This window comes from Saccopteryx leptura, chromosome 2 (assembly GCF_036850995.1).
Source record: "Saccopteryx leptura isolate mSacLep1 chromosome 2, mSacLep1_pri_phased_curated, whole genome shotgun sequence".
NCBI lineage: Eukaryota > Metazoa > Chordata > Mammalia > Chiroptera > Emballonuridae > Saccopteryx > Saccopteryx leptura.
Genome location: NC_089504.1, coordinates 171,601,133 through 171,613,871, shown reverse-complemented (window position 1 = coordinate 171,613,871; position 12,739 = coordinate 171,601,133).

Below are 12,739 nucleotides of genomic sequence, written 5' to 3'. Positions count from 1 at the left end.
TGTAGGCAGCATATAGTTGGATTTTCTTTTTTAATCCATTCTGCTACTCTGTGTCTTTTTATTGGTAAGTTTAATCCATTTACATTTAGTGTAATTATTAACACTTGTGGGTTCCCTATTGCCATTTTATAAATTGCTTTCTGTTAGTTTTGTATCTAGTTTGATTCTTCTCTTTTGTTTTTCTATCATTTGTTTTTGTTTGTTTGTGTTCCATACTTCTTTCCTCTGTTGCTACCTTTTTTAAGTCATGTGTTTTTGTGGTGTTTTTTTCTAGGGTGGTTACCATTAAGTAATGAAAAGGGTACCTACCATATTCATTGTAGTACCCTATCTTATAAGTATTTCTGCACTTCATCGTCCTTTGCTACTGTTAATCTCCATTCTCTCCCCCCTTTTTTTCCTTTGTTGTCACAGTTTAAGTTTGGTTTTATTGTGTTCTTGGTGGAGCTGTTACTTGTGGTGTTGTTTTCTTTTGTTCTTTGAATCTGGTTGGAAAACCCCCTTTAGTATTTCCTGGAGTGGGGGCTTTCTGTTGATAAATTCTCTCATCTTTTCTGTATTTGTGAATGTTTTTATATCTCCTTCATACTTGAAGGATAGCTTTGATGGGTATAGTATTCTTGGCTGAAAGTTCCTCTCTTTCAGGGCTTTAAATATTGGGGTCCACTCTCTTCTAGCTTATAGAGTTTCTGCTGAGAAATCTGATGATAATCTAATAGGCCTTCCTTTATATGTTGTACTCTTCTTTTCCCTGGCTGCCTTGAGAATTTTTTCTTTGTCATTGGTTTGTGTCATCTTTATTATGATGTGCCTTGGAGTGGGTTTGTTGTGGTTAAGAAAACTCGGTGTTCTGTTTGCTTCTTGAATTTGAGGCTTTAGTTCTTTCCACAGGCTTGGGAAGTTCTCGTCTATTATTTGTTTGAGTATATTCTCCATTCCATTTTCTTTCTCTTCTCCCTCTGATATACCTATTATTTTTATGTTATTCTTTCTGATGGAGTCAGATAATTCCTGTAGGGCTTTCTCGTTTTTTATTATTTTTGAGTCTCTTTCTTCTTCTCTCTGTTGTGCCTCAAGTTGTTTGTCTTCTATTTCACTAATCCTATCTTCAATCTGGGCTGTTCTGCTAGCTAAGCTTGTTACCTCGTTTTTCAGCTCGTGAATTGAGTTTTTCATTTCTGTTTGATTTGTTTTTATAGTTTCAGTTTCCTTGGTAATATATTCTTTGTGTTCATTGAGTTGTTTTCTGATATCCCTATATTGCCTTTCTGTGTTTTCTTGTATATATCTGAGTATTTTTAAGATTTCTATTTTAAATTCTCTGTCATTTAGCTCCAAGGCTTCCAATATGTTAAGTCTTTTCTCCATAGATTTTTCCACATCTATTTGTGTTACCTCTCTTTCTTTTGTATCCATAATATTCGATTTCCTATTTCTTATTGGCATCATAGGGTGGTCTTGTTGATAGCACACCACCACAGGCGCACTTCCTCGCGGCTTGAATGAACGTCCCTGCGGTAGCTTCCTCCACACCCTCGTCTCCCAGATCCAAGTGATAACAGTCCCTTTGCTTTCAGTTTGTGTGGAACTCTGGAATGCTCCGAAGATAAATTTTCCTGTTTCTAGTTGATAAATTTGTTGTGATTTTGGGGAGATCTGTCGGACGCGCTGCTCACAGCGCCATTTCCGTGACGTCACCCAACACTTACATTTTCAAGAAGAGGACAGAATAAGACGGGCAGAGAATAAAAGGACCAAGGTGGAGGAAATATTAATAATAATGATAAAGGCAAAAAGATGAAAGAAACAAAAAAATAGTGGAACAAATTATAAAATCTGTGGATTTTTCTTGATTTTGAGAGGTTAACTTCTTCCTTTTTCTTTCCTCTCCCTCTTCCTGGTCGGTGACTCTGTACCCCAGGCTCTGCCCCTGTGGCATGCTTAGGTAGAGATTTTCAGTTGATGAGACTCTACAGCGATGTCATATATTAGGCTTCAGTCTCGTTGGTAGCCAAGGCTTGTTAGCATTTGCAGGCTCCAACAATGAGAGAGTCCATTATCCCAGAGCCTCTCTCCTAGTCTCTTCTTCCTGAATTAGCAGCCTGATGATCCAGCTATGAGGCTGCTGCTGCTTCTGCCTGGGGAGTAAGAGGCTCAAAGAACTGGCAAATCCCCACTCCATCCCCACTCAACGCAGGGCTCTGGGTAAGGCTCTGGCAGTCAGAGCCGCTAGTGTAATCAGGCAGGGCTGGAAGCCAATTGCTCTCAAGGTGACTTTCTATGAGCCTCCAGGCCTGTTCAGCATGCCTAGCACCCTGTGGGACCACTCTCCCCAGGCTTTCTGCACTTTGTAGCCTGTTTTGGCTGGAAAGAAGATGCCCTAGTCACTGCCTGCAGTACAGGAGGTCTTAACATCTGCTAAGTCCCTCTTTTTATTGTATATCCCTGAGTATGAAAGCTCTGCCAATCAGAAGTTTCCCCCACCCCTTTAGCAAGAGGTACTAAAAAATATCATGCCTCTTGTCTTAGATCACTGAACAGAGAGAGATCTTGTCAATTAGAGCCTTGTAGGTCAGTTGGGAGTTGAGCAGACTGTGGGTTAAGCTAATTTCAGCGATTGGATCCACCGATCTGATACAGAAAGGATTGCCAGCTGCCTGCGCGCCCCTCTCCTGATGCTTGATTGTTAGCTTGAATGGCTGGGTGAGGCGCCTCACCAGCCTGGAGAAGCTCCGTCGTAGGGAAGTTCGCTTTGGCGCACTCCCCGCACTGCTGGCAGCTGCTGCCCGTGGCACAGGCTGTTGCTCCCATTGGCTGATTCGCCACAGGCACATTCTTTCCTTGGCTTGAACGAACGTCTGTGCCACAGCCTAGCCTCCTCCACACCCTTAGCCCCCGCCCTCGACTCTCAGTTCCAAGTGAAAGCAGCCTTTGCTCAGGTTAGTGAGGAAGGCAGAGTGTTTTTTGTCCGACTTATTTCCTTCAGGGTTGATTATATATTTAGTCAATTTTTCGCTCGACCCTACCTTTGCCTTCAGTGTGTGGAACTCCCGGACACTCCAAGGATAGATTTTTCTGTCTTTGGTTGATGAACTTGTTGAAATTTTGGGGAGATTTGTTGGTTGCGCTCCTCATGGCACCATTTCTCTGACATCACTCCTCGAGTTCACAGTTTTCTAAGAAGGAAAGAGGAATAAAACTATAATACATTCTGTAATAAAAGACAGCAATGGTGCTATGGAATCAATGAAAAGAACCCATTGTTCATTCTGAGGAGTTCAGGGAGGGTTCTTGGGTTGATAAGTAGCCTTCTGGAGGAGATATGTATGATCCAGCTCTTAAGTATTGGGTCAGCAAGGTCAAGGTTTGTTAATATTGCAGGCAGAGGAAACACATGGACAACAGTATGCACAGCTCATCTTAGTGTGCCCTGAGGAACTATAGTAATCTGGTATTTGTAGGCTATAAATTAAAAGGTGGAGAAGACAAGTAGCAACCAGGTAACAGCTGGGCTTGAGAGTCCTGCACTGCATTGTGCTTGTCTCACAGGCAGAGTGTTGCCATTGGAAGATTGAAGCAGTGGAGCATAGACTGCATTTAGGAGGGTTATACCTTTGGCTGGGTGAAGGATGACTGTGGGAAAGGAGAAGATGAAGGACTGGGTAATATCAAACAAACCAGACATTGTTTCTTAATTTTATGGAGTTCATATATCTTTCTCTGGTATGTGTACCCTAGATCCTGGAGTCATCTTCCAGTGCCACATCACATGACGCAAGATGGTGAAAAACAATATTGTTGGAGAAGAGAGAGCAAGCAAGCTAAAAATATGGGACTTCAGTATAATCTCTTGTCCCTTGACTGCTAGGTGAGGTACTCCAGAGTGAACCAGATATTCTTCAGTGTCAGGCTTAGGGTATCAGATCCTTTATTTCTTCACAATATTCCCATTCTTTTTTTTTTAAATAAATTTTTATTAATGTTAATGGGATGACATTAATAAATCAGGATACATATATTCAAAGAAAACATGTCTAGGTTATCTTGTCATTAAATTATGTTGCATACCCCTCGCCCATAGTCAGATTGTCCTCCCGTCACCCTCTATCTAGTTCTCTGTGCCCCTCCCCCTCTCCCTAACTCTCTCCCTCCCTCCCTTCTATGTCCTCCCTCCCCCCACCCCTGGTAACCACCACACTGTTGGCCATGTCGCTTAGTCTCGTTTTTATGTTCCACCAATGTATGGAATCATGTAGTTCTTGTTTTTTTCTGATTTACTTATTTCACTCCTTATAATGTTATCAAGATCCCACCATTTTGCTGTAAATGATCTGATGTCATCATTTCTTATGGCTGAGTAGTATTCCATAGTGTATATGTGCCACATCTTCTTTATCCAGTCTTCTATTGAAGGGCTTTTTGGTTGTTTCCATGTCTTGGCCACTGTGAACAGTGCTGCAATGAACATGGGGATACATGTGTCTTTACGTATCAATGTTTCTGAGGTTTTGGGGTATATACCTAGTAGAGGGATTGCTGGGTCATAAGGTAGTTCTATTTGCAGTTTTTTGAGGAACCACCATACTTTCCTCCATAATGGTTGTACTACTTTACAGTCCCACCAACAATGGATGAGAGTTCCCTTTTCTCCGCAGCCTCTCCAACATTTGCTATTACCCATCTTGTTGATAATAGCTAATCTAACAGGGGTGAGGTGGTATCTCATTGTAGTTTTGATTTGCATTTCCCTAATAACTAATGAAGCTGAGCATCTTTTCATATATCTGTTGGCCATTTGTATCTCTTCCTGGGAGAAGTGTCTGTTCATGTCCTCTTCCCATTTTTTTATTGGATTGTTTGTTTGTTTGTTGTTGAGTTATATGAGTTCTTTGTAAATTTTGGATATTAGGCCCTTATCTGAGCTGTTGTTTGAAAATATCATTTCCCATTTAGTTGGCTGTCTGTTTATTTTTATATCAGTTTCTCTTGCTGAGCAAAAACTTTTTATTCTGATGTAGTCCCATTCATTTATCTTTGCCTTCACTTCTCTTGCCATTGGAGTCAAGTTCATAAAATGTTCTTTAAAACCCAGGTCCATGAGTTTAGTACCTATGTCTTCTTCTATGTACTTTATTGTTTCAGGTCTTATATTTAGGTCTTTGATCCATTTTGAATTAATTTTAGTACACGGGGACAGGCTGTAGTCGAGTTTCATTCTTTTGCATGTGGCTTTCCAGTTTTCCCAACACCATTTGTTGAAGAGGCTTTCTTTTCTCCATTGTGTGTTGTTGGCCCCTTTATCAAAGATTATTTGACCATATATATGTGGTTTTATTTCTGGGCTTTCTATTCTGTTCCATTGGTCTGAGTGTCTATTTTTCTGCCAATACCATGCTGTTTTGATTATCGTTGCCCTATAATATAGTTTAAAGTCAGGTATTGTAATGCCCCCAGCTTCATTCTTTTTCCTTAGGATTGTTTTGGCTATTCGGGGTTTTTTATAGTTCCATATAAATCTGATGATTTTTTGTTCCATTTCTTTAAAAAATCTCATAGGAATTTTGATGGGAATTGAATTAAATTTATATATTGCTTTGGGTAATATGGCCATTTTAATTATATTTATTCTTCCTATCCAAGAACAAGGAATATTTTTCCATCTCATTGTGTCTTTTTCTATTTCTCTTAATAATGCCTTGTAGTTTTCGTTATATAGGTCCTTTACATTCTTTGTTGTGTTTATTCCTAGGTATTTTATTTTTTTTGTTGCAATCGTGAAGGGGATTATTTTTTTGAGTTCGTTTTCTAATATTTCATTGTTGGCATAGAGAAAGGCTATGGACTTTTGTATGTTAATTTTGTATCCTGCGACCTTACTGTATTGGTTTATTGTTTCTAATAATCTTTTTGTGGAGTCCTTCGGGTTTTCGATGTATAGGATCATATCATCAGCAAAAAGTGATACCTTTACTTCTTCTTTTCCGATATGGATGCCTTTTATTTCTTTGTCTTGTCTGATTACTCTGGCCAGAACTTCTAGCACCACGTTAAATAAGAGTGGAGAGAGTGGACAACCCTGTCTTGTTCCTGATTTAAGGTGGAAAGTCCTCAGTTTTATGTCATTTAATATGATGTTGGCTGATGGTTTATCATATATGGCGTTTATCATGTTGAGATATTTTCCTTCTATACCTATTTTGTTGAGAGTCTTAAACATAAAATTGTGTTGTATTTTATCAAAAGCCTTTTCTGCATCTATTGATAAGATCATGTGGTTTTTGTTCTTTGTTTTGTTGATATGGTGTATTATGTTAACTGTTTTATGTATGTTGAACCAACCTTGAGATTCTGGGATGAATCCCACTTGATCATGATGTATTATTTTTTTAATATGTTGTTGTATTCGGTTTGCCATTATTTTGTTTAGTATTTTAGCATCTGTATTCATTAGAGATATTGGTCTGTAGTTTTCTTTCTTTGTGCCATCCTTGCCAGGTTTTGGTATGAGGGTTATGTTGGCCTCATAAAATGTGTTTGGAAGTATTGCTTCTTCTTCAATTTTTTGGAAGACTTTGAGTAGAATAGGAACCAAGTCTTCTTTGAATGTTTGATAGAATTCACTACTATAACCGTCTGGGCCTGGACTTTTATTTTTGGGGAGGTTTTTAATAGTTTTTTTCTATTTCCTCCCTGCTGATTGGTCTGTTTAGGCTTTCTGCTTCTTCATGACTCAGTCTAGGAAGGTTGTATTGTTCTAGGAATTTATCCATTTCTTCTAGATTGTTGTATTTGGTGGCATATAGTTTTTCATAGTATTCTACAATAATTCTTTGTATATCTATGATGTCTGTGGTGATCTCTCCTCTTTCATTTTGGATTTTATTTATTTGAGTCCCGTGCCTTTTTTCCTTGGTGAGTCTTGTCAAGGGTTTGTCAATTTTGTTGATCTTTTCAAAGAACCAGCTCCTTGTTTTATTGATTTTTTCTATAGTTTTTCTGTTCTCTATTTCATTTATTTCTGCTCTGATTTTTATTATCTCCTTTCTTCAGCTGATTTTGGGTTGTCTTTGTTCTTCTTTTTCTAGTTCCTTAAGGTGTGAAGTTAAGTGGTTTACTTGGGCTCTCTCTTATTTGTTCATATAGGCCTGAAGTGATATGAACTTTCCTCTTATTACTGCTTTTACTGCATCCCAGAGATTCTGATATGTCGTATTTTCATTTTCATTTGTCTGTATATATCTTTTGATCTCTGCGCTTATTTCTTCTTTGACCGATTCATTTTTTAGAATGTTTAGTTTCCACATTTTTGTGGGTTTTTCCCCCTCTTTTTTGCAGTTGAATTCTAGTTTCAAGGCTTTATGATCCGAGAATATGCTTGGTACAATTTCAATTTTTCTAAATTTGCTGATTTTGTCTTTGTGGCCCAACATATGGTCAATTCTTGAGAATGTTCCATGTACACTAGAGAAAAATGTATACTCTGTCGCTTTGGGATGAAGTGTCCTGTAGATGTCTATTATATCCAGGTGTTCTAGTATTTCGTTTAAGGCCACTATATCTTTATTGATTCTCTGTTTGGATGACTGATCTAGAGCCATCAGCGGTGTATTGAGGTCTCCAAGTATGATTGTATTTTTGTTAGTTTTTGTTTTAAGGTCAATATGTAGCTGTCTTATATATTTTGGTGCTCCTTGGTTTGGTGCATATATGTTAAGGATTGTTATGTCTTCTTGATTCAACTTCCCCTTAATCATTATGAAATGACCATTTTTGTCTCTGAGTATATTTTCTGTCTTATAGTCAGCATTATTAGATATGAGTATTGCTACACCTGCTTTTTTTTGGGTGTTGTTTGCTTGGAGTATTGTTTTTCAGCCTTTCACTTTGAATTTGTTTTTATCCTTGTTGCTTAGATGTGTTTCTTGTAGGCAGCATATAGTTGGATTTTCTTTTTTAATCCATTCTGCTACTCTGTGTCTTTTTATTGGTAAGTTTAATCCATTTACATTTAGTGTAATTATTGACACTTGTGGGTTCCCTACTGCCATTTTATAAATTGCTTTCTGTTAGTTTTGTATCTTGTTTGATTCTTCTCTTTTGCTTTTCTATCATTTGTTTTTGTTTGTTTGTGTTCCATACTTCTTTCCTCTGTTGCTACCTTTTTTAAGTCAAGTGTTTTTGTGGTGGTTTTTTCAAGGGTGGTTACCATTAAGTAATGAAAAGGGTACCTACCATATTCATTGTAGTACCCTATCTTATGAGTATTTCTGCACTTCATCGTCCTTTGCTACTGTTAATCTCCATCCTCTCCCCCCTTTTTTTCTTTTGTTGTCACAGTTTAAGTTTGGTTTTATTGTGTTCTTGGTGGAGCTGTTACTTGTGGTTTTGTTTTCTTTTGTTCTTTGAATCTGGTTGGAAAACCCCCTTTAGTATTTCCTGGAGTGGGGGCTTTCTCCTGATAAATTCTCTCATCTTTTCTGTATTTGTGAATGTTTTTATATCTCCTTCATACTTGAAGGATAGCTTTGATGGGTATAGTATTCTTGGCTGAAAGTTCCTTTCTTTCAGAGCTTTAAATATTGGGGTCCACTCTCTTCTAGCTTGTAGAGTTTCTGCTGAGAAATCTGATGATAATCTAATAGGCCTTCCTTTATATGTTGTACTCTTCTTTTCCCTGGCTGCCTTGAGAATTTTTTCTTTGTCATTGGTTTGTGTCATCTTTATTATGATGTGCCTTGGAGTGGGTTTGTTGGGGTTAAGAAAACTCGGTGTTCTGTTTGCTTCTTGAATTTGAGGCTTTAGTTCTTTCCACAGGCTTGGGAAGTTCTCGTCTATTATTTGTTTGAGTATATTCTCCATTCCATTTTCTTTCTCTTCTCCCTCTGATATACCTATTATTCTTATGTTATTCTTTCTGATGGAGTCAGACAATCCTGTAGGGCTTTCTTGTTTTTTGTTATTTTTGAGTCTCTTTCTTCTCCTCTCTGTTGTGCCTCAAGTTGCTTGTCTTCTATTTCACTAATCCTATCTTCTATCTGGGCTGTTCTGTTAGCTAAGCTTGTTACCTCGTTTTTCAGCTCGTGAATTGAGTTTTTCATGCCTGTCTGTTTTTTTTTTTATAGTTTCAATTTCCTTGGTAATATATTCTTTGTGTTCATTAAGTTGTTTTCTGATCTCCCTAAATTGCCTTTCTGTGTTTTCTTGTATATATCTGAGTATTTTTAAGATTTCTATTTTAAATTCTCTGTCATTTAGCTCCAAGGCTTCCAATATGTTAAGTCTTTTCTCCATAGATTTTTCCACATCTATTTGTGTTACCTCTCTATCTTTTGTATCCATAATATTCGATTTCCTCTTTCTTATTGGCATCGTAGGGTGGTCTTGTTGATAGCACTAATTAGAATTAATAAAGAGTAAAAAGTAAAAAAAAAAAAAAAAGGTAAAACACCCCACAAAAAAAAAACAGTAATAATTTATTATTTCCCCCTTTTTTCTTTCTTTTCTTTCCCTCCTCTCCCCTCCTTAGGGAAATATCGTGATGACCTGTGAATTATATTATGTTAAATGGAACAAAAACTGCCTATAATGGAGGGCCTGATTTGGGGCGAAGAGTTCAAGGGGCAATAAAAGGGAGTAGGGACCTACTAAATGCAAAAAAAAAAAAAAAATAAGAAAATCTTAGACAAGCATAAGATGATTTGCTTGTAAGTGATGGTCGACTAAGAGATATAATGAGAGGGATAAGAGGGAACCAGAAAAAAGGAGAAAAAAAAAGAATAATAATAAGAAAAAAAAATAAAAATAATAAGTAAAAATCTGTTGTATCAAGTGGAGCGAAGACTAAATACAATGGAGACCTTGGGTTGGGAGGAATGCTAGTGAGTTAAAAAGCAACGTAAAAAGTACCCAAAATGCCACAAAAATAAACAAACAAAAACAAAACAAAAACAAAAGTGAAAAAGAAAAAAAACAAAAAAAACTTGAGTCCCAAATTAAATAATTTGTTCGTGATTGAGGATTAAATGGGAGGAAAAGTAAAATGAGAAAAGAAGAAACGAATAGAAAGGAAAAAATAAGAAAAAGAGAAAAATGAAGGAAGAAAAAAAGGAAGAGAAAAAAAACAAAATAAAGCAAAACAAAAAAAACAAGAGGGGAGAGAGTGAGAGTTAAGTGTTTTGGAGTGTAACCTTAAAGGAGAGTGAGGATGAAGAAAAGAAATAAAATATAACACTCATGGGTAGTGTAGTTCAAGAAAAGGGAAGCATAAGATGGGCAGAGAATAAAAGGACAGAGGTGGAGGAAATAGAAATAATAATAATAAAGGCAATAAGATAGAAGAAACAAACAACAACAACAAAAAATTAGTGGAACTAGTTGTAAAGTCTGTGGATTTTTCTTGATTTTGAGAGGTTAACTTCTTCCTTTTTCCTTTTCTCTCCCTCTTCCTGGTTGGTGACTCTGTACCCCAGGCTCTGCCCCTGTGTCACACTTTGGTAGGGATTTGCAGTTGATGGGATTCTATGGCAATGTCACATAATTGGCTTTAGTCTTGCTTGTAGTCAAGGCTTGTTGGCGTTTGCAGGGTCCAACAATGAGAGAGTTTGCTTTCCTGGAGTCTCTCTCCTAGTCCCCCCTTCCTGAATTAGCAGCCTGGTGATCCAGCTATAAGGCTGCTACTGCTTCTGCCTGGGGAGTAAGAGGCTCAAAGAGCTAGGAAATCCCCACTCTATCCCCACTCAGCGCAAGACTTTGAAAAAGGCTCTGGCAGTCAGAGCCTCCAGCGTAATCAGGCGGGGGTGGGAGTCAATTGTTGTCAAGGTGACTGTTCAGCGCCTAGCATTCAGTTGGACCACTCAACCCAGGCTTTTCACACTTTGTAGCCTGTTTTGGCTGGGAAGAAGAGGCACTAGTCTCTGCTTGCGACTAGTGTAGTATAGTACTTACTATCTGCCAAGTCCCTCTTGTTAGCGTTTATCCCTGAATATGGAGGCTCTGTCAATCAGAAGTTGCCCCCGCCCCTTTAGCGAGAGGCACTAAAAAATATCACGCCTCTTGTCTTGGATTGCTGAACTGAGAGAGATATTATCAATTAGAGCCCCGTGGGTGCGCAGATTTCGTGGGTTAAGCTAATTTCAGTGATTGGGTCCGCAGCTGTGCTCCCGAAGGTATTTCAGGCTGCCTGCACGCGCCCCTCCCCCAACACTTGATTGTTAGCTTGAATGGCTGGGTGAGGTGCCCCGCCCACAGAGAGAATCTCCCAAGTAGGAAAGACCGCCCTGGCGCCTCTCCCGCTCGCCCCGCTGCTGGCGGCTGGGGCGCACCGGGCGCAGGATAATGGGGCACCCTGGGTGTGCGGGCCAGTAGGGCGCTCTGGGTGCGTGGGACGCCCAGGGCACGCGCGCGAATGGGGTGCTCCGGGCACCGGTGGCTGGGGACTCTCACTCGCAGTGCGCGGGCCGCTGGGGACGCTAGTGGTGCTCGCTCTGCGACCGGACCGCAGCACCGGGTGCAGGCCGGCGGCTGCTCGCAGCGCCCAGGCTGCCGCTCCCGAGTCTGGGCCGACTCACCACAGGTGCACTCCCTCCGCGGCTTGAATGAATGTCCCTGCGGTAGTTAGCTTCCTCCACACCCTCGTCTCTCAGATTCAAGTGATAACAGTCCTTTCGCTTTCAGTTTGTGTGGAACTCCGGAATGCTCCGAGAATAAATTTTTCTGTTTCTAGTTGATAAATTTGTTGAGATTTTGGGGAGATCTGTCAGACGCACTGCTCACAGCGCCATTTCCGTGATGTCACTCGAATATTCCTATTCTTGAAGAAAGCTATAGTCAATATCCCTACATTATGAGAAAGAATGAACTTCCTGTGTGACTAGTGAAAAATGTACAATTTTATTTCATCTGTATGCAGTAGAATTTATGATCACAGAATAGAAAACTCAGCAATACCAGGTAGACATAAATAACAAAATCTTGTCATATTCTGCAATTGATATTATACAAAGATTATAAGACCATCCCCGGAAAATTTTATTTAAATTCCCTTTTGGATTTGCTCAATTTGAATGGTAGCATTTTAGAGGGATAAAAGTAAATATAATAGGTAAATGCTGATGTAAAGGCATTAGCAAATCCTTGAAGAGTTTGTGATACCTCAGATTTTCTCATCGTTATTTCTTACATTATTTGGCACAACTTTTGGGGTGATTGAACTTGTTTGGCTTGCATATTAGGGAGATGTAAGGTTAGGTCATTCATTAAAATAGTGCCAAAATAAGTTTGCCAACACAGACAAACTCACAATTAAATTTTATTATTCATAGGAAAAATATAACTCGGTACAGTTACTTTGATTCTGAAATAATAGATGTTAGAAAAATGTAGCCAAAATAAACTTGATAATTAGGGAAAAAAAAGGACTGGTGATGGATTTTTTTTTTACTTGAATTATTCTCATTGTTTATTTTCTTAGGATGAATTTCTGTGGATAACTTAGGAACATTCCATTCAACTTTGCTTTTCACTGGCTACTTAATATAGTGCAGTGAATGCCATAGGCTTTCAAACATCACTAGACAAAAGGATCAAAAATCTCAACAAATTTATCAACTAGCAATTAGAAGAGAAGGATCATCTAATTGCTAGTTGAGACAGACATATGGAGGGCAGTCAGAAATTTCAATTCAAGGTACAGATTTTTATTCCTCTAAACAGGATCCTAATGCACATTCCTCATGGTTGC